At 32.3% G+C, this 19,601-nt stretch overlaps 1 protein-coding gene across 2 annotated transcripts in view; it reads right to left on the bottom strand.

The window, feature by feature from the left end:
- qtc (GRIP domain-containing protein quick-to-court) overlaps positions 1-15,158 on the bottom strand; it is a 52,655-nt gene extending 37,497 nt beyond the window's left edge. For both annotated transcript variants that reach the window (XM_076368294.1, XM_076368293.1), the window contains exon 1: positions 14,649-15,158. The gene's annotated coding sequence lies outside the window, so the exon portion shown is untranslated. The remainder of the gene's footprint in view (positions 1-14,648) is intronic.
- Between the last annotated feature and the right edge of the window lie 4,443 nt (positions 15,159-19,601).

Raw genomic sequence — 19,601 nt, forward strand, 5'->3', positions numbered from 1 at the left:
AGTTCGAGATACCTTTAGTCGAAAATGAGTCCAGACTATGGAATTCAGATTTCCAAAGTGCAAAAGTTGGATTCGGTCGGCCAGAAGGGACCGGAGGACCAGGGGTAGCTAACTGACTTAGCAGCGATGGGACTCCAGGGTCGAGGTCTCATCGGGACGAAGACTACAATCGGCTGACCAATGGAAAGTTCGGGATACCTTTAGTCGAAAATGAGTCCAGACTATGGAATTCAGATTTCCAAAGTGCAAAAGTTGGATTCGGTCGGCCAGAAGGGACCGGAGGACCAGGGGTAACTAACTGACTTAGCAGCGATGGGACTCCAGGGTCGAGGTCTCATCGGGACGAAGACTACAATCGGCTGACCAATGGGAAGTTCGGGATACCTTTAGTCGAAAATAAATTTATAATTATTAATATTTTCTATAAGAACCTACATTATATATTGAACTTTTAAATGTTAAAAATGGGGGGAACAATACGCTTCTGCTGCTACTGAGCTAATTAAATGATTCACTTCAAGTAGATTTAATTAATTATAAAAGTCTGATATTCGTTTTCAAAATGGTAAATAAATTCATTTATTCGTGTGCATACTAAAATAAAAGTTGCACCTAATCTAATAAAATGTACTTCTATGATCTTCATAAGAAATTAAAAACGAATTACTTTCGACTAGCGAAATCGCTAGCTTTAACGACTATTCTATAATTGAAATCACGATTACTACTTTCGTTGAAACCAACATCATTTCTACATGTTTTTACACGCCAGCGAATGGGAAAGCGCTGAAAAAGCTAGTCATAAATCAATGGAACTGTATCAAAACATTGTTTTGTATTTTCACAGTATTTTCGGGCGTATATCGCAAAAACTTATCAACTCGAAGTCGAGTTTCACTTAATTTCCTCTAGCGGCACGGGTCCATCGAAATTTGAATAATTACAACCATTTAGACTGTACTAGTATCGCGACAATTCATCGATTGACGTAAAAACTTGAAAACTCGACTCCTTCGAACAATCAAAATGGTTTAATCTTTTAATAAATGGGCTAATATTTTCATAGATTATACATGGCCTTCGGAAGTGTATGCAAATTAAAATTTCCATGGAAATGCGAACATTCCAAGGAGATAAAAACAAAAAAAAACTTAATTTCTTTCGCGAAGGGTCCTTGAAATTTAAAATAAAATGAAATAGTATTGTGGGTATGGATAGTCGAGCGTGCCTGTGGGTGGCCGTTACCGCCTTGCGACGGGATGGCGTCAGTTTGTTTTGAGAAAAGTAGAGTGACTGCATTTTGGGAAACCTGGGAGGTATCAATGGGTGATTGTTCGCGCGTGTGGTCGACGTCGTCTTGCGACTGGGCGGCGCCGGCTTGTTTGGAAATAAGGGTGATTGTGTAAGGGTGATCGTATAAGTGTAAGAAAGAGCAAATGAGGCGTGCTTTAAAAGCAACTGGGAATGCCTGGGCTTTTTGCTACGATTAACGAGCCAGTGGTTGTGTGTAGCGTACCGATATTATTTTGTGTACGTCCTTGTTATAGTTAACACATTAAGCGCCACGAAAATTTTGACCACTTTTCTGTGGAGTTATTCTTTTGTAGCACAGAAAAGCAAGAACAATTATTCATTATTTGGCGTTAGAATCTTTGCATTACACTGTTATCAACTTAGTTACGTTATTAAACATTTTCATTTCACATCGGTTACCTCACATGTTACGATTGTTCTCAAATAATTTAGAAGCGTCGATCACCAGTGACTGATATGGCGCTCAACTTGTTAATAAACTGTTTTTGTTGTTAACTTTGAGTATTTCGGATAATTTCCAATCAACACCTTCTAACTTCTTACAAATTTTGTTCGATTAATTGTTTATTTTACCATTTTTCGAAGATTTATGGTGTTACGAGTTTATATTGTATAATTTAGCATCCTGGTCAGAGTTCGTACAAAAAGAGTAACGCACTGATACAATTTGCACGTTTCAATATTCCATTGTGTGCATAAACAATACGTAAATAGGTATATTCAGAAACGTCACGAGAATAAATAATACAGTAAAAAAGGAAACTCATGATCAAAAATGCACTTGAATGTTGATAAACGGTTACGTGTTAGCATGCGAACCGCGAGGTATTGTTTTACATTCCAAGGCAACTTACTGTTAGCTAATAATCGTGCACATGTGGCGATTTGCGAAACGAAATCATTTCTTATGCTTACTTTATCTAATTTTGTATTAACGCGCATTCCAATGGAATTTTCTTTTCTTTAGTCGATACAACAGTAACACGCGAAATGATATTGCACTATTTATTTTCAAACCAATGTAAGTCCATTGATTTTAAATTAAGGATTCATTGTAATTTCATTGTAATTAATACTTGCAAAGTTTAAAAAAATCAGGATTTTCTATTCATCAAACTTCCCTTGTAAGTTATTATCGTTTTTCAAAAACTTATGATACTTACATCATTGCCAAAATCTACAGAAACTCTTTTCCTTTCAAATTTTACCTTCTTTAATTTTTCTTTTTCTCTGTTCTTATTTCTATGCTTGCCTCTAGCCTTCGGGCAGGCTAGGTCAACGTTATTTCTCACATTTGGCAGCCATTCCTATACGAGCACGCGAACTTTCGACCGCTGAACTAAACGATGAACTTGCTACGAAACAAATCTGTAGAAGATGCGCTACAAGCAAAACAATCGAAAACTTTTCGTGAATTTTTATTTTCAATTTAATTTAAAGTAAACTTAAAAGTAAACTGAGAATTTACTTCATAAATTTTTATTTCTGCGAACTTCTTGCCTGGAACTTTTATTCTAAGTTGTACATGGTGAAGCCTGAAATTAGATTAGGGGCGTGTACCGGGAATCACGCGATATGCAATGACTAGACAGCGGATTTAATGGATTTATGGCAAATATGAAGATAGAATCTAAAATACAGAAACGTTCGTGAGAATTAAAGAATGCTGTTACTTCATTCTCAACTTATTAAAATTGTTAAGAGAAGAAATCAATCTCTACCTAACTCTTGTTTCTTTAAATCACTGCGAGAAATTTTGAGTTAGCATAAAGTACATAGTTTAGTGACGATTGTGAAACTGCGACCTAATGATTTCTTTGAGATAGAGGAACAGGGAAGAAACAGAGACAAAAAGGCAAAGAAAATAGCGAGTATAAATACCCAATTGAATTTTTCACTTTAAAAGACCTAAAAGAGGCATTTAAACTTCTCGAAAAAGTTCGAACAACCTTTGAATCACAAGATTCAAATATTGAATGATTTGATCAATTTTTCCGTGAAATGAATAGTGAAAATTATTTTAATTGAAAGGAAGCAGAAGTTAACGAAGTTGATAATATTTGATGTTTTTTTCGAAAACACAAGAATGCACTTTGCTAATGTATCTTCTATTACTTAAACAATTATCAATTCCTCGAGCAATAAAAAACGAGCTAATTTTTTCCAATAATATTTTTTAATTTAAAATCTATCTTATGTTATCCTTTTGGTTTATATTTATATATAATCCTTTAGCCTAACTAAACTAGGTAACTCTCGTTTATAGCATTATTTAGAAGACAAACAGAGTTCTGCTTCACTGAAAGACTCGCTAAGCTTTACTTAATTCCTGATTTACGAACTATCACCGAGAGCCAATTAATTCGTAAAGGCGGAAACTGCCTATACTTGCATTATATGCAAAGTTCTAGTGTGTTTGAAATGCTCTTGGAAAGTGTGTCAGCTTTGTGCAATACAAAAAGTATAAAAATTGAACAACTAAAAAGCATTATGAGCTTTCAGAACATTCAAATATTTTTTTCATATTATCTATTAAATCATTGTATTTGTAGATCATTATATGTTATGTCGTATGTAATAAAATATGCAATTTTTGAGCAAATTGTTTGCTTTCTAGGATTTTCAAAAATTTCATATCTTTGCTGCAAAATTTGAACCTTTTTGGAACTTATTGATGTATGTATAATCATAATTAGCTGTAATTACAATGAACTTTACATGTTATAATACCAATGTACGTAATCAAATAAAATAACTGTTTCCAAAATTACTTTTTTGTCGTACATTTCAAATATTATTTCGCCAACCATTACCGTTTACATATATTTCGTAATGGCCGACGTATGCTTCACGTTTGATAAAGAAATCGTATAAGTATGCCTGGAGACACAGATAAAACTTAAATGTTCGCGACATCTTGCGAATGAAAAAAAAATGCGATAAACTCTTGAGTCATGTTTGTTCAGCTATTTTTTTATATTTCTGAATATGATTGATACACAGAAATTTTTTCGCGCACTCTCTCTGCAACATATTATTCTCATTTAGCATGTATACGAAGATTTCATAAATGAATTAAATGAAATAACAGTGAATTAGTCACATTAAATTAATTGAATTAAATTACAGTAATATAATATTATCTGCGTTTATAACAGAATAAATAATCTTTTACTTTATGATACAGAATCGATTACGTTTAAAAATATCACTGTCTTTAACCCTTTCAGAATAAATGTCGCCATATCTGCGACGTTAGACTCCTGTACGTAAAATTGAAAATTATACACAAATAGTTTAATTACTTAAACAATAAAGAGTAGTTAATACCTTGTAAAGTGTAAAGGGTTAACAGTTTATACAATTCTTTACCATTCAAAAATATTTATATACTTGACATACACAATTCCATAGAAAAGAAGAGAAATTAAGAACATGTTATTAGACGAGATTTGACATGAAAAAGTGAGTAAAAAATATACACTGAAATGTTTTCATTTAAGATCTTGTTTTTGGAAAATCGACCTTGAACCTTTTAAGTCCATTCTTGACTATGTTAGAAATAATCAACAATGATTATTCTACATGAAAGTAAGAAATGGAAAATAAAATTTATTTACTCTAGATTCCGTTTTTGAAATTGTCGCGTTTGAACATATTTTGTTGGCAGTCAGCCAGAATCAAGTATGCTTGGCAAATTTTCAAATCGGGTTTCCCCGAAGACCGGTTCCATAACGAAAAATTTTTGTTCAACATTCTTAACTTATTTTCATTATATTGAATCGACTTTCTATCGATTACAACACTAGTATCCAGTTGAGTCAGCTAAATACACGTGCAGCCCACGAATTTTTAATCTCGATTTTCTCAATAAGTAGATTTGAAGTAAAAAATATTTTCTTTTAAATTTTTTACTTATTTCCTCATAAGGAACTACTCGGTTGTATCACTAACTACAAAACATTTTATATAAAATTTTTTTTGTTGATAAAAGTGTTATTCAGCAAATATAATTTAAAATATACCACCTTCTGTTTCGACAGCAAAAAATTGTTATCGTTTTGTTTCCATCGTAAAATAAAATTTACGATTTTACAATGAAAATATAATTTACATTGGACCAGCTTCTATTTTGCCAGCAAGAAATTCTTATTATTTTGTTTCCAACTTACGATTAATTTACAATAACAGAAAGTATATTAGCTTCATCTCGCGAATTATATCAGACACTTTTAAATTTGGACTTTGCATTCGGACTTATTTTATACGCAGACCTGAACTTTGTATCTGAACTTGTATTTTGCTTTATGAATTTATATTTCCTTGTGAATCTATGTTCCAACCGTAATTGTATTACTAATAAGCAATTTCTGAATTGTGTTCGAAGACAATGAACTTCTGGAATTAATAGAAGATGCGTCTTTAATTAAAATTAATTTTGAATCTAGAATTTAGAATTCAAAATTAATTCCCTTTGTTAAAGGTTATGAAATGTTCCAAGGAAAGTAAAAATGTTGTAAACTTCCATCGGAATATTTACTATATTGTGTTATTTCAATATATTATTGTTATTACACTTACAATAAACCATAAGTCATTCTGGCTCGAGTTATTTAATTTGATATTCTTCACGTGGAATTGGCAAATGACAGGTGCGTTTCGTGAAACTGATTAATTTATGCGAATTTCATTAAACACATACTTGTTACATTTTGATTTATATCCAATAAGAAACGAAGACGATCATATAACCACTTAATATAGTAAGTTCACTGGGTTAGATGCACCATAAAATCAATATAACCTCGACCCTGTATAATGTAACTTTCATGTCCTTATATACATAATACATGTACCCTTATCTATTTCTTTTAAAAATTGCTACTGAAAATGGATTCACTCCGCATGAAGAAGAGGATCACGCCAATCATCTGAATAAAAATTGTATTATGAAACTATTTAGATCGATAATCGACGGTTGCGTGTATATTATAATGTAAACATTTACTTAAGCCCATAAAATAGAAAACTATTTCGGAAATTAATTGAAACAATTTTCGAAGACTTTTTTTGTTAACAAAAAATCTAAACATTTTTCGTTTTTCATTGTATAACAATTATTGTACAATAATCATTAAATACTGTTTCCTCATTTCACAATATTTTGATTAATAATTCATGTTACATAGAATATATTGTCAGGCCATTTTAAGACATTTTAAGCGATGTCTTTCGTCCAAGTCAATGTTAACCATCGTAAACTCAACCCATGTCAATCGTCCTCTTTGCTTTCGCTTTTAACACTTTTATCTCCATGACCATAATATTTCGATAAGAATGTGAAACACTAAATGCCGATTAGAAGTTTATTTTGTCGGTTAGTGATAACTACAGTATCTTGCAATGCATTATCGTTGAAAAATGTTATCAATTATTATATCATTCTTTATCATACTTTGCACGATTTTTCTGATCTGTGTATATAGTATATAACATAATCGATTTATATTAATCGAAGCTATACATTTAAAAAATTATATTTATATGACGTAACACGAAAATGTATTTATTAATTATTTGTTGATATTTTATTAACTGAATAGTGGCAACTACTACAATAAACCAAACATTTTTTCTTCTTTTTCGAAATATTTTTACATGTAAAATTGTTCACTGGCCAGTTGTACCACAGTTACATTGTAAAATACGTTCCCAACAAACAACAATGTTACTGATAACTAACACTAAGTGTGCAAAAGAAACTTATAAAAGTTTTTCAAACTCACAAATATATTTCCTTTTGAAATACCTGCAAACATCTATCTATTTTATTAAATTAATTGTCATGTAAGAAAAGCAAAATTGTAAGAGGAGTCAAATAAAGTAATAAATAACAATACAATTTTACATTATATATTTTTTCTATAAGAAAAAGCGTATTTTTAAATAATGGCAACCTTTCATGTCTGAACTTGTTCTTTCGTACAATACACGCATCTAATGAGAAAGGTTAACTATTAATTCAATCCCAACACTATTTCACACGCGGACATTTTGAAAGCTAACGAAACAAATTCATTGAATAGGTATAAATAATCCGGCTTTCATATTTTGCATTCAATGCGGGTGAATCATTTGCAGCGTACAAAGTGCGAAAGTATAAATTTAGTACATCACAATGCAGTCCTTATTAGTTGCTATAATTTTATTAACTTATGTTTCCTGTAATATTTCAGCTTTAATATATTCAGCTTTTGTATAATGCATCGATATGTAAAATATTGGAATAAAATAGTGTTATTTCTTGAATCTATGTATGTTTTCTTATTGGTTGGTTTCAAAGAAAGTCGCCTATATCTTATCGAAAAACGTTGAACCTTTCTAGTGGAAAGTTTTTGAGTGCAAAGGGTTAAATACTTGCAAAATAAACATTCTGAAGTGGATCTGTCTGTCCCGTTCGATCGTTTTAGTGTTGACCCTTCGCACTCGTATGGTTTGCAGGAGATGACTGAAAATTTGTCATGAAACGTTGGAAGTTGTTTTAAAAAGTAGCACACTTAAAAGATCATATAAATATTATTATCATAATAATAAATAAAATAAATATACAACGTTGAATTCTATCGCTGTAAATTCTGTACATAATGCACTGGTGTGTGCGTAATAACGGGATAAAATAGCTCTGTTTCTCAATTTACTTGTGATTTCTCGTTGAGTCCATTTAAACAAATGTCGTCTTTATCTAGTTCGAAAATGTTAAGTATGTCTAACGAAATACTTTCGAGTACAAAGGGTTAATATTTCTCGAACGATCCGAGGATAGAAGAGCGCTTATCCTTGTAACGCCGAAAATTGACCTACGTTACCTGGAGACAGTACCGTAGGTCCGGTGGCCATGCATTTTATTATCCTGGTACCCGCCTGTAACGGGATACAATGAATTTGCAAGGGAAAGTTTTAACCGTGCGAACGCAAACTTTCCACGGATTTTCTGCTCGCTGCGAGTATAAGTAGCGTAAATAACTGTTCTTGTTTCTCATGTTTGCGACCTCCTAAAATGCAGGGCACATAATTTCTAATTACCTTCTCTAGTCTTCATCTAGTGTTTGCGAAGCGAAACTCTCTTTTCGGAACATGTTCTGCTTTCCTGCTGAAAAATGACCTTGCATCTGTTGAATAATATCTTCTTGCATCGATTTTGTTATAGACAACAGCAATTTATGCTTGAATTTTCGATGTATGATTAAGTTTGATAAATGTGTTGCTTATGTTGTGATCAACCCTGTCGTCCCTGAATATATATTTTTCCTCTAAATCAAACAGAGGGCCAAGAACTGCTGCTTTCAAATGAAATTCAAGCTCTTCGGTGTAAAAAGAAGATAAGCGTTAATAATAATAATAATTTGCACTTGGGCTGTCAGCCAGGAGCAAAGATCTCCGTGTGGTACAATTTTCCTTTATCTTTAAGGCGTTTTCTAGGTTTCCGGTAATTTAAAGTGTTCGTGGCACCGACGTGTACCATTCGGGATGAAAGGGTTAATTTATGAAAAATTGGTTTTAAATGATACGATGAACATTTGAGAAAAAGAGTAAAAATGCCAAGAACACATCTATTGAGACTTTAATTGAGTTTTAGTGCTAACATGGAGCTCTCTGTTGTACTGACTCGTTTCGAACGCCAATAATTTCATGACACTTGTGAAACCATCATTGAAACTATAGGCAGCGGTATCCGCAGACACATCGACACCTGTTTTTCCACCTGAGAACGTTTTAGGTTCTATCGACCGCAAGATAGAATTGAAACTTCCATTGCGGTTTTGTTTAAAGCCATCTGCGCAATACTCTAAAGATTCGTCTTTGCTAAGATCTTAGTAGGTAAGCCTCACAATATCGATAACTTCTTTGTTGAAAGGTAATTTATGACTATGCTGTGCTATTAGTTGATTGCAACTTTCTGGACTTCCACTATGAACACTGAGAGTTTTCGTCGACCAGGCATTCATCATGCTATTATCTTTTTGTCGATATTCTTCGAAACAAAGTCGCGAAAGCTTTCTTTTCCATATACTTGATGGAATTATGGATTCTTTAACCCTTACGTGGCAACTTAGATGTCTGCATTTATCCAAATTTTAGTATTACAATACTTTTTCGTAAGTTCTTCATTTTCGAAGCAAAGATCGATGTAACAATATTTAAAAATTGGAAATTCAATGCAGCTTTAACAAACTATCACAGGAAGTTTTGCGTAAAAATGATCTCAAAATGGTACCTGGATACCCGGTTGTCAACATAAGGGTTAAAGCTAGGCCGTCATATTGTCAATTATGAGTTGACTAGTTTGACCGTCAACTTATATTTTCGTCCAAGGTCTTTAACTGTTTCTTTTTAGATTGTCAAGTTTCATATCTATGCACTTCTGTATATTACCATATGGAGAAAATTATTGGAAGGACTTAAATGTTTGATATATTATTTAAGCAAAATATTTTCTGTATTAATTTTTTCTGTGAGCCGTGACTTTCCTATGTGACATAGGTAGGTAATACCATTTAAAAACAAAATTGTTTTGTACTCTCTAATTTCGGAGATATTCTAGAAAATATAGTTTCAACCCTCAACTCTGAGGGCTATTTTCACCTCGTCAATATGGATGATTGCTGATAAAAAAAATATGTATCAAATATTTTTCTGAAAAATATTTTCCATGTAAATTTCATCAAAATTGAGGTGTAAGTGTTCGACACATTTCTCGATAAATACAAAGAAAATTGAAATAAAATAATTCTATTCCTTAATTTACATACAATTTCTCTTTATGCTGCTTATAAAAAATATCACCGATATTTTCTACGAAAATAGCGATTATTTCTAATAAAATACAACTTCAAGTGTAACCAGTTAACCAATTACCTACATTTGACGAGTATACACGTCATCTTAATTCTAATTTACTAGTCTACTAATTCTTTCAACGATGAATTATTCATTTTTTCACATAAATATGTAATTATTCTCTGTTTCGCTCTGGTTCTTCATTAAAGTACACCCTAGGTGCATTCGTCCTACGTTTGACGAGTACACACTTTATTTTTTTATTTTGTTATGCGCAAAACGAGAGATTTTCCAAACCAAATTCCACAGTTAACAGGTTAATACTCCCTCAAATATCTTTCTCATCGACAAACCCGCCCTTATTTTTGATAACGGCCTCGCAGATCCTAGGCATGACAGCAACGAACTCCTCCGTCAGTTGCACATCACTCCAAGTGTCTTTCAATATTTGCCAAAGATGTTTCTTCGTGAACGGACGTTGCGCGCGAACATTCCTTTCCAGCAGTTCCCACAGGAATTTTAACGGACTCATATCCGACGATTGTTCAGGCCACTCCATATTTTCGAACACTATCTCGGTTTCCTTGTTCTTTGGAATATGCGGGGACGTATAAACGGCGAAATAGAGTTTCGAGCTGTTCTCCTGCTGCATGATGAAGCTACCGCCAGCCAGCCGGAGTCCCGATGATATAGCGTATTTCTCCATGATCGTCTCGTAATCATCTTGATTAATTTCATTTTTTATCGGAATCAAATCGCCGACGCCGGAGCTCGAGAAACAACCCCAAACGGAAACGCTGCGTTTGAATCCGACCGTTTCGAACTTCGACATTCCGGTCCAAAGGACTCTGCTCCAATCATCCAGCGTCCATTTTTCATGCGTTCTGGCCCACTCCAACCGTTTCTTGCGAATTTTCGTTGAAAGCAACGGTTTGCTCGTAACCACAAACTCGAATAAATGATTATTCCTTAATCTTCCTTTAATGGTACCTAGCGGCGATTGATTTACGCTTCCGCCATTCTTACGCTTTCCAACGGTCTGCTGACTTCCCTCTTCCGATTGCGACAGGTTCCACGGATTTTCAAGCAGCTCCGGGTGATTATTTAAATTTTTAATAGTATTTCGTAAAGCGTATCGTTTTTCGCGGAGAACGGTAAATGTAGTACCAGTCTTAAGTCCCGCTTTCACTGTTTTCGTCATGTCCGACGTGTTGTAACGAAGCTTCGGTGCAGGATCTTTACCCGATGATTGGTTTCGCGCGAATGAATGCGGCGCGAAGGTAACGTCCCTTTTGTCCAGTTTGTCGGTGACAAACGCGTTTAGTAGAATTACCGTGTTGATTCATGTTTTGTTAGGTGTACCAACGAATACTGTAGTGACATTTTTATATAATTGCAAGAGATCATTTAAATACTATGTAGTTATCATGTGTTTTGGCGAAAATAGTTTAAAATATTAGCGAAGAAAGAGTAACATTGTTGATATGTAATAGATTTAGGACATTTTTAGACATGTATACCAAGATTGGTAAGAAACAACGAATTACTCAACGGTACACGTGATGTAAACAATGGAAGTGGCGAACACTTAATGCGACTGAAAGAGACATTTCCTTGTGCGAAAATAATCCTATGTTGTATAGTAATTCGTTTCTAGAATTACACACACCAAGACACAAATACGTTTATTTATATTGCAATGACACAGAATATATATTTGTACAATGAATTGAACTTATCTCTTTCGCACACAATTCATAGTACTAATTACACTGTCCGAAACATATTCCATATTGTAATAATTCATGAGCAATTATTGTAGATCATTATTATTTTGGTACACAAAAGAAGTTAAAGTTCGTGGTATAATATTGCTACCATAATTTAATCTAAAACTAATACAGCGAAATGTTTGGAAAATTACGTTATATTAAAATATTTCAATACCGCTTAATGTTTCGTCTACCTTTCTTTTAATTTTTTATAACGCAACATGACAATAAAAATCGATTTTTAAACCGAATATATATAATATTGATATGATATTTAAAAAATACAAAAAGTAAGTCACAGGCAAACAAGTTTTCTCAAACCATAAAACTTTTAATTGCGTCTGTTTTTGTGTTAAGATTACAATTAGAAAAAAAGATATAAATAGCGTTTGCGGTGTGAATCATTTTGTATAACCGTTAGATTTCATCTTAACAGATTCATCCTTGACTCGTAATAAAAGATTCATCCTTGATGACTTAAATTACTCAGTTTCAGCGTTTCAAACGATTGAAATACCGGTGATACCAGTAATACCTACATAATTGAAAGAAATTCTTACTGTTAATATAAAAGTCAAATTTTCTGCACTTTCGTGGCAAGTAATACTACAGGATTACGACTATATCAATCATTCAGGCTGATAAGACTAAGCCACTATGAATATCTTTACAAGTATATGCGTTAAAAAAAGCGACGTTCTTAAGTGCACTTTAAAAACGTTCGAATACGAACAAAAAGAAGTCCATTAAAAAATTAAACTATTCGCAACACGATTTTTAGCAGTCTCAAAATGTAAATATTTTCTATCATTTATAACATTTATTGTTTTTTATCTATATACAGTACTTATTTGTTCACTTATTATACTATTGCATTTACTTAAGCAGTTTATAAATATGAAAACTACTACATAGAATTTTTATTTCTGAATAAGTAAATTTGTTTTGTTGAAAACCAAATTTAAACAAAAATTGTTAGCGAAAAAAACAAATTTTTCATAAATATCCAAGTCATTTATAGTGTTCTTGTTAAACGTATTTCTACATGTTAAAATAAAAAGAAAATCAATAGTTTTATTAATTATTAATAATTGAAACTCCTTCAACAGTGGCATATGAGTCGGGTCTACGACTCTATTTCTCTTTCTTGCGCATTACGTCACTGTCCGTGCTGGTACTGACCTGCCTCACGCGCGTCTGTGTTGACAGATCATTATAGTTCAGCAAGATATACTTAAATTATCAATTTGTTTTATTTTTAAATGAAGTATCATGTGTACTTGAACAGCCTGTAGATTATTGTTTAATATAATTCGTTATATCCAGTACTATTTTTATAAAACTAAGGAATTAAACTCCCATTGCAACAAAAATCAATTCAACAGACAATAAAGAAAAACAAATTTAATAGTTGAAACTAAAGATTCTTTATCAATAAAAATATTTGGAAAGTTACATCAGTAACTAATAGCGTTTTATACAATTTGGTTCGTAATAATTTTCAAATATAAAACAACTTAAACATAATCTCTTGATAAGAACATTGTTACCTTAATGATTGAAAATTTACAGAAGATCAATACATACATAAATCTTTATAGAAAAATAGAACATTTCGATATCATTAAGGAAAAGTTTCGTTAAAAAAAGTAATATTTTAATTAGCAGCAAAAATATTGATTTCGTATTTTATATATGGATCAATCGCAGGTAAAAAGTTAAAATTATGAAGAAAATTGTTTTCTTCGCAATGAGCGTGCTTCTTAAATCGCTGTACTATCGTATGAGCGTCAAGTAGCAGACAACCGTTGAAAGTGAATATTCCGTTATCAAAGCAGGCTTTTAATCGCTTTCGATCACGTTGTGATATCGATCTCAATGCCAGGCATTTCCGCTTATCTTTTCTTTACAATAAGCCCAACATTTGTTCTATGTGTTATTCGATATTTATGAGGCGAACATAACCTCGGTGAAAGGGAACTTAACGTTAATATACATATATATTTTCGCCGTGTATCGCTGCACAGCTGTTTGGAAATGCGGAATAATACGAAATTCTAGGATTCCGCGGAATGACAGTGACGTTGTTGACTGGTTCTCAAAGTTCCATCGGTACGAGTGACGTGCGATATGGATTTATGCAGTATCATGTCATCGTATTGTGCACCGGAACCAACGAATTAGAGCAAGGAAAGGTCTATCGGAATAAAGTAATCGATCATTTGGTGTCCTATTTCAAGAACATGCTGCGGTATTACACGTCGTCCACATCATCGTTGCATCGATGCCAAAACAGTGTTATTCCCTCAGTTCTCGTTTCATCGCACCGTATAACAATTTGACAACTGACAACTATATAATTGGACAGTCCCTGAGTTTCGACACTTGCATTTCTGTGTGGTCACAATAGCGCGTTTAAAAAATTACTTTCCAAAAATAAAAGTGTGTGTTCATCGATCTTTTCAGTTATGGGAAATACGCACGTGTAAAGTAAATGAACTCATGTTTTATTACGTCCCTGTTTTTATTTATTTGCTGAAAACACTGTTTCGTAAGAAAATTTGAATTGACATATGCCTCATCGACTCAACAATATAAATAAAAGAAATTTCCGAGTCCTGGAACAATACTATTTTTACGAGTTCCTTAGTATATATTGTGCGAACGAGAAATAATTATCAATTAGAAAGTAGTAATTAACGTAACCACGGAACCGTAACTTACCTTTGAAGCATGAATTTGAAGTGGCAAAAGTTTCCTCCCTCGAATAGCTTTTCAAACAGTCCTATCATTTATTAGGCACGCATAGGTAATAATTATCACAGCCATCAGCCGCAAAATGATTATTATTCACGAAATTGTTGCGGATAAGGAACAATCAGTTTCACTCTTAATTTGTGCCACGCGGGCTCATCGCGTGTAGGAACTGAACATAGCTACGAATCTAGCGGTCATGGATCTTTTTGTACAATGAAAATGATTAGAACACATATGTAACAGACCAATCACGATCGGTGATTTAGTGAAAGTACATCTGGTGATACAGAGCACTGTAAAGCAATTACATCGCGGAAGTTTTAACACTTTTCGAATACCTTTGAAGACTAGCTCGTTACGCGACCATCAATCACCCACGATTCTAACGCGACTCGTGGAAACAAACAGCGTTACGTTATAGCAACAGAGAATCACGAGATGTCGTATCGCGAGAACCGATCATTGACAGTGTCGTGATTTCCGTATACTAACGCTATCTGCAGACAACTCTAGCAAAATAACATATTACCAACTGTCGGTAAATATGTAACTACCGACAAGAAACTTTGTCGCTGTATATATTTTCCTTGTCTTCCACGCAGAATCAACCCTTTGTACTCGAGAAACCATTCTCAGTCGCCATCTGATTGAACGCAGTAAAATTATAAAATGAAAAATTTAGTATAAAATGTTGAATAAGGTATTAACACGTGGAACATAGAAATAAAACAATTCTGCCTCATAATTTATGCAAGATGTTCCTGTATGTAAGTTGCAAGTAATATTGTTATATATTTCGTTAGAAAATAATGAATGTTTGTGATGAGAAATATTGTCGAGTGCGAAGGGTTAAGATACGTATATACAAACGTTGCAGCTTGTGGGAATTTTTGTTTAGACCTTAGATTCAATGACTTTAGAAGTACAGGATCCTCATGCTACCAACGAGATATAAGATAGACTATATACAATTAGTCACAAAAATATTGGGACACCAGTATAATTTTGACTTCTAAGCATTGCATTTGGAACAAATACATAAATTATGTTAAAGTACAAAATAAAGAATGTATTCATAAAAAATGGCTAATTCATTACTTGTGATTACTTTAATATACAGGAAAAATTTTGAAAATGTCAAATTTTATGTTAAAAATATTGGGACACTTTATTTCACTGTTAGTTATAAAATAAAAATATCTTTTATTTTTAATAACATGTCAATCTATTTGGCATATTACGAATTATATTTTGTAAATATTCTGTGTTAAATTTTTGCCATTCTGCTTTTATTCTGCTTTTTAATTCTTCTTTGTTATTAATTAGTTATTAACAGAGTTTTACGAATTCATTCATTCCACAAATTTTCAATGGGTGTATGTCCACATCTTATGGGACCTCGTGTCTGAAGGTCTGAAATACCGACCGTGTAAAAAAGGAAGATGTTTTGATATGTCCTCTACGATTTAGAGTGGCGAGTATAAGAATTATATTCGAATCGACGATTGAAGTTGGTAAAAAATGTTCCTTTTTGTTTCTGATGAACGCAGAATGTGGAAAATGAATCAAACAACATCAACAGGCGTGTATATATGATTTGGTATCCATACAATTGGTGAGTCAAGGAATTTATTATTTTATTTTTCTATTATTTCATGAAAGCAAGCGTAGCGACACGTGAGGGAATTTGTACTCGAGTGAAGCAAATATCAAGGACTCTTTCATATTTTTTATATAATATATTTTATATAAATATATTTCATATATTTATATCCATAAATATATTACTATAATATTAAAAGAAATTATTAACAAAAGAACGATGACCAAGGAGGATTATTCAGAAAAATCAAGTACTATATAGTTGAATAATAGCTTATTATTTTTGTTAGTTTCATTAAGTTATTATTTCTTTGTCCATAAATATTTACAATAAGTAAGAAAATTACTTGCAAATGAAATAACACTTTTTATACCACGAATGTTGAAGCGTCAAGATTAAAACAACAATCTCATGAAAAATGTTACAGTCTGTCGAAAGCTTGGATATTTAATTGCATGACAGATATTCGATGGAAGGAAAGAAACAATTTAGTACATATACCCGCTGATAGTACTGATATTTATTACCACGTTTTCAAGAACATGGAATAATAAAATTCATCGATTTTAAGCGGTTTTGAAAAGTAGATTTCTTCAATACAGATAGTGAGAATATTCTTTTGAAAATTAAAATAATTAAGAAGTAAGAAAACATATCGAACACATCCTATATACATGGAAATATTTACTGGGCTGGCAAGTTATTTTAATCATTTGAATTCCAAGCGGCGCCATCGCGCTTCTCCGTTACGCTGTTTAAAAGAGCCAGTCTATCAATTCGTAGAATCGGATGAAGCTTATTTATTGCTTTTCCTTCTAATTATTCGCTTTTATTTTTGTTATTATCCGCTTAGAACTGGAAAAATGTAACGATCACACTGTTTAAAATTTATTTTTGTAAAAATAGACAAACGTAATCGCGCCGCTTGGCATTTGGACCGGGTTTTTGCAAAAACCGGTGGGATTCAAACGGTTAAATGAAACATAGCCTTGAATTTAGAAAGACCGAAGTTCGAAATATCATGTAAAAGAAAATTTTTTCGTCAATTTATATCTAAAACAATTTGAAGATTAATTATATTTTTAAAAAATTGTGATCGTACTCTTTGTAAATATACTGTTCAGTTTATAAAATGAAAGGAAAAAAATTTGTTACAAAAAGATAGAGTTTAAAGCGTACAAATTTTTTGTCCGCGATTCGTTTGGAATTAAATTTCGTAGATCAAACAAAAATTATGGGGCAGGCTTTTTCAGCAAGATTCTTTTTATACGCTATAATAGATATATTAGTTTTAAAGCGTTAGTACCATAGAAACTTTTGTTCCGTTTTGGGCAAGTTTATCCTACCATGCCTGTAAATATTTTGAACCGTGTCGGAGACACCCTATATAATTTTAATATAGGTCGTTAGGAAACTTTGTAAGTAAAAACTATTCAATGTTCTGTCAGACACTAGTAATATTTTCATCAAATATCCGTCAAAATGTGGAGTTCGAGTCAGAATTACAAATTCGAAAAATATTATAATCGGTATCTTCACGGAGTTATCGGTGTATATTTACATAATACACACACGCACGAAAGTATAGCAGAGTAAAACTTAAAGGTGTATATACCAAAAAAGCAATCGTACGTCGAGTATTTACATTGTTCGTTCGCAGAACATACGATACTAGAATTAATGTTTAAAACGTTCGACTCATAATTTAATGGATTAATTTAAATTATTAATAAACGCTCCACGTATAGGAGACACATATAAGCGGGCATAGCTATAGTATAATTCAGTATAATCGAAAAATAGTATTTGCAATAATATTTTCGAATATTTTGCGCATTCGAAGGGTTGTTCGTTTTTTTACGGAGGTGGGGTTAAAAAGTGACTCATGATTTCTTTTTTACGAAACCAAAAAAGCGTTTCGACTTGCAACTTTATTCGCGTATTAACAAAGAGAAATGTTAATTTAAATATTTAGTTATTAAAAAGAATTATTATTAATAGAAATAATGAAGTATTTGTTATCTTAAAAGCTATGAGTCGAAACATAAGACTCGAGCTTTTCTATGGTTATCATATCCTTGATATATATTTTTTCATTGTGATTCATCAGTTGCATCAAAATTTTGCATATGTTTCTGTAGTAGATACTATAAAAATTTTACATTTTACTTATGATGGCAATTAAAGTTGAAAAATTCGTAGAAAGATCAATACTTGTATATTTGTAGGCCGCCATTTTGTTTGACCACCAGAAAAAGAATTTTTACCACGGAAAAATTGTTCAAGCTCATAACTTGTTGAAAATACATTGATTCGTTAAGGAATAATTACGTTAATTCCAGAAATACATTCATCAAATTGATATGTAGCTCTTCGAATATTTGTCCATTCTTGCATCATTTAAGCGAAATAAATTCTATTAACGTTTAAATAAATTCGATCGTTTATTTTACTTTTAAAAATAAAATAAAGTCTCTATATTTTTACCATTGAAATTATTTTAAATATTAACATTAATGGCAAAGAGTTACAGATCGAAAACGCTATTTGCATTTCTCAAGAGGAGGTCATCTATTCTGACTTCCAGAGAAAACGAACAACCCGTTCACAAAACAACTTGTCCTTTATCTTAATCGTTGTTCTCTATAATTACGTAACTCGAAACATTATTTACAGAATTGTTAGTGACAGCCTGTATTAAAAGTCTAAACGATAACAGCGAATACGTTAAATGAAAATCTGGAGAAACGTAAAAAAGTCGACTCTGTACATACATAAGAAGCGTTCGCGATTATTTTAGGTACTAATACTTGAATTGATGCGAAGATTTCACAATGAATTCCTATTCGAATAGAAGAGATAACCCCCGGAGAATTTACATCAATTCAATATTACTTCCTCGTTTTATTATTATTGTTAATTGGTATTTATCAATAACTAACGTTATTAGCCACCTTGTATATATAACGCAGTCTGAGAAACAATCTTTTAATATATGTATGTACCTTTGGTAAAAAACATCGACCACGTAATACGGCAGTTACTAATGAACGTCTATTTTATTGATGAGCGAGAACTGAAAAAAAGAAAAAGAAAAATTGAAAGAACAGAGGCCCGACGAATTATTTGTTTTAGCTTCACTCAACGAAACACCGAAGAGATTCATTTCTTCGAGAAGAAAAAAGAAAGGAAACGATAGTATTTAGTTCCTCTAAAAGGTAAATCAGTTATAGTGGGATTCAGAGAATAATTAGTTATCATTATCTTCCTTTGATTAGAACGAAAAAATATTACAACTTCATTTTATAAATATTTAT

Source organism: Nomia melanderi, chromosome 6 (assembly GCF_051020985.1).
Source record: "Nomia melanderi isolate GNS246 chromosome 6, iyNomMela1, whole genome shotgun sequence".
Lineage (NCBI taxonomy): Eukaryota > Metazoa > Arthropoda > Insecta > Hymenoptera > Halictidae > Nomia > Nomia melanderi.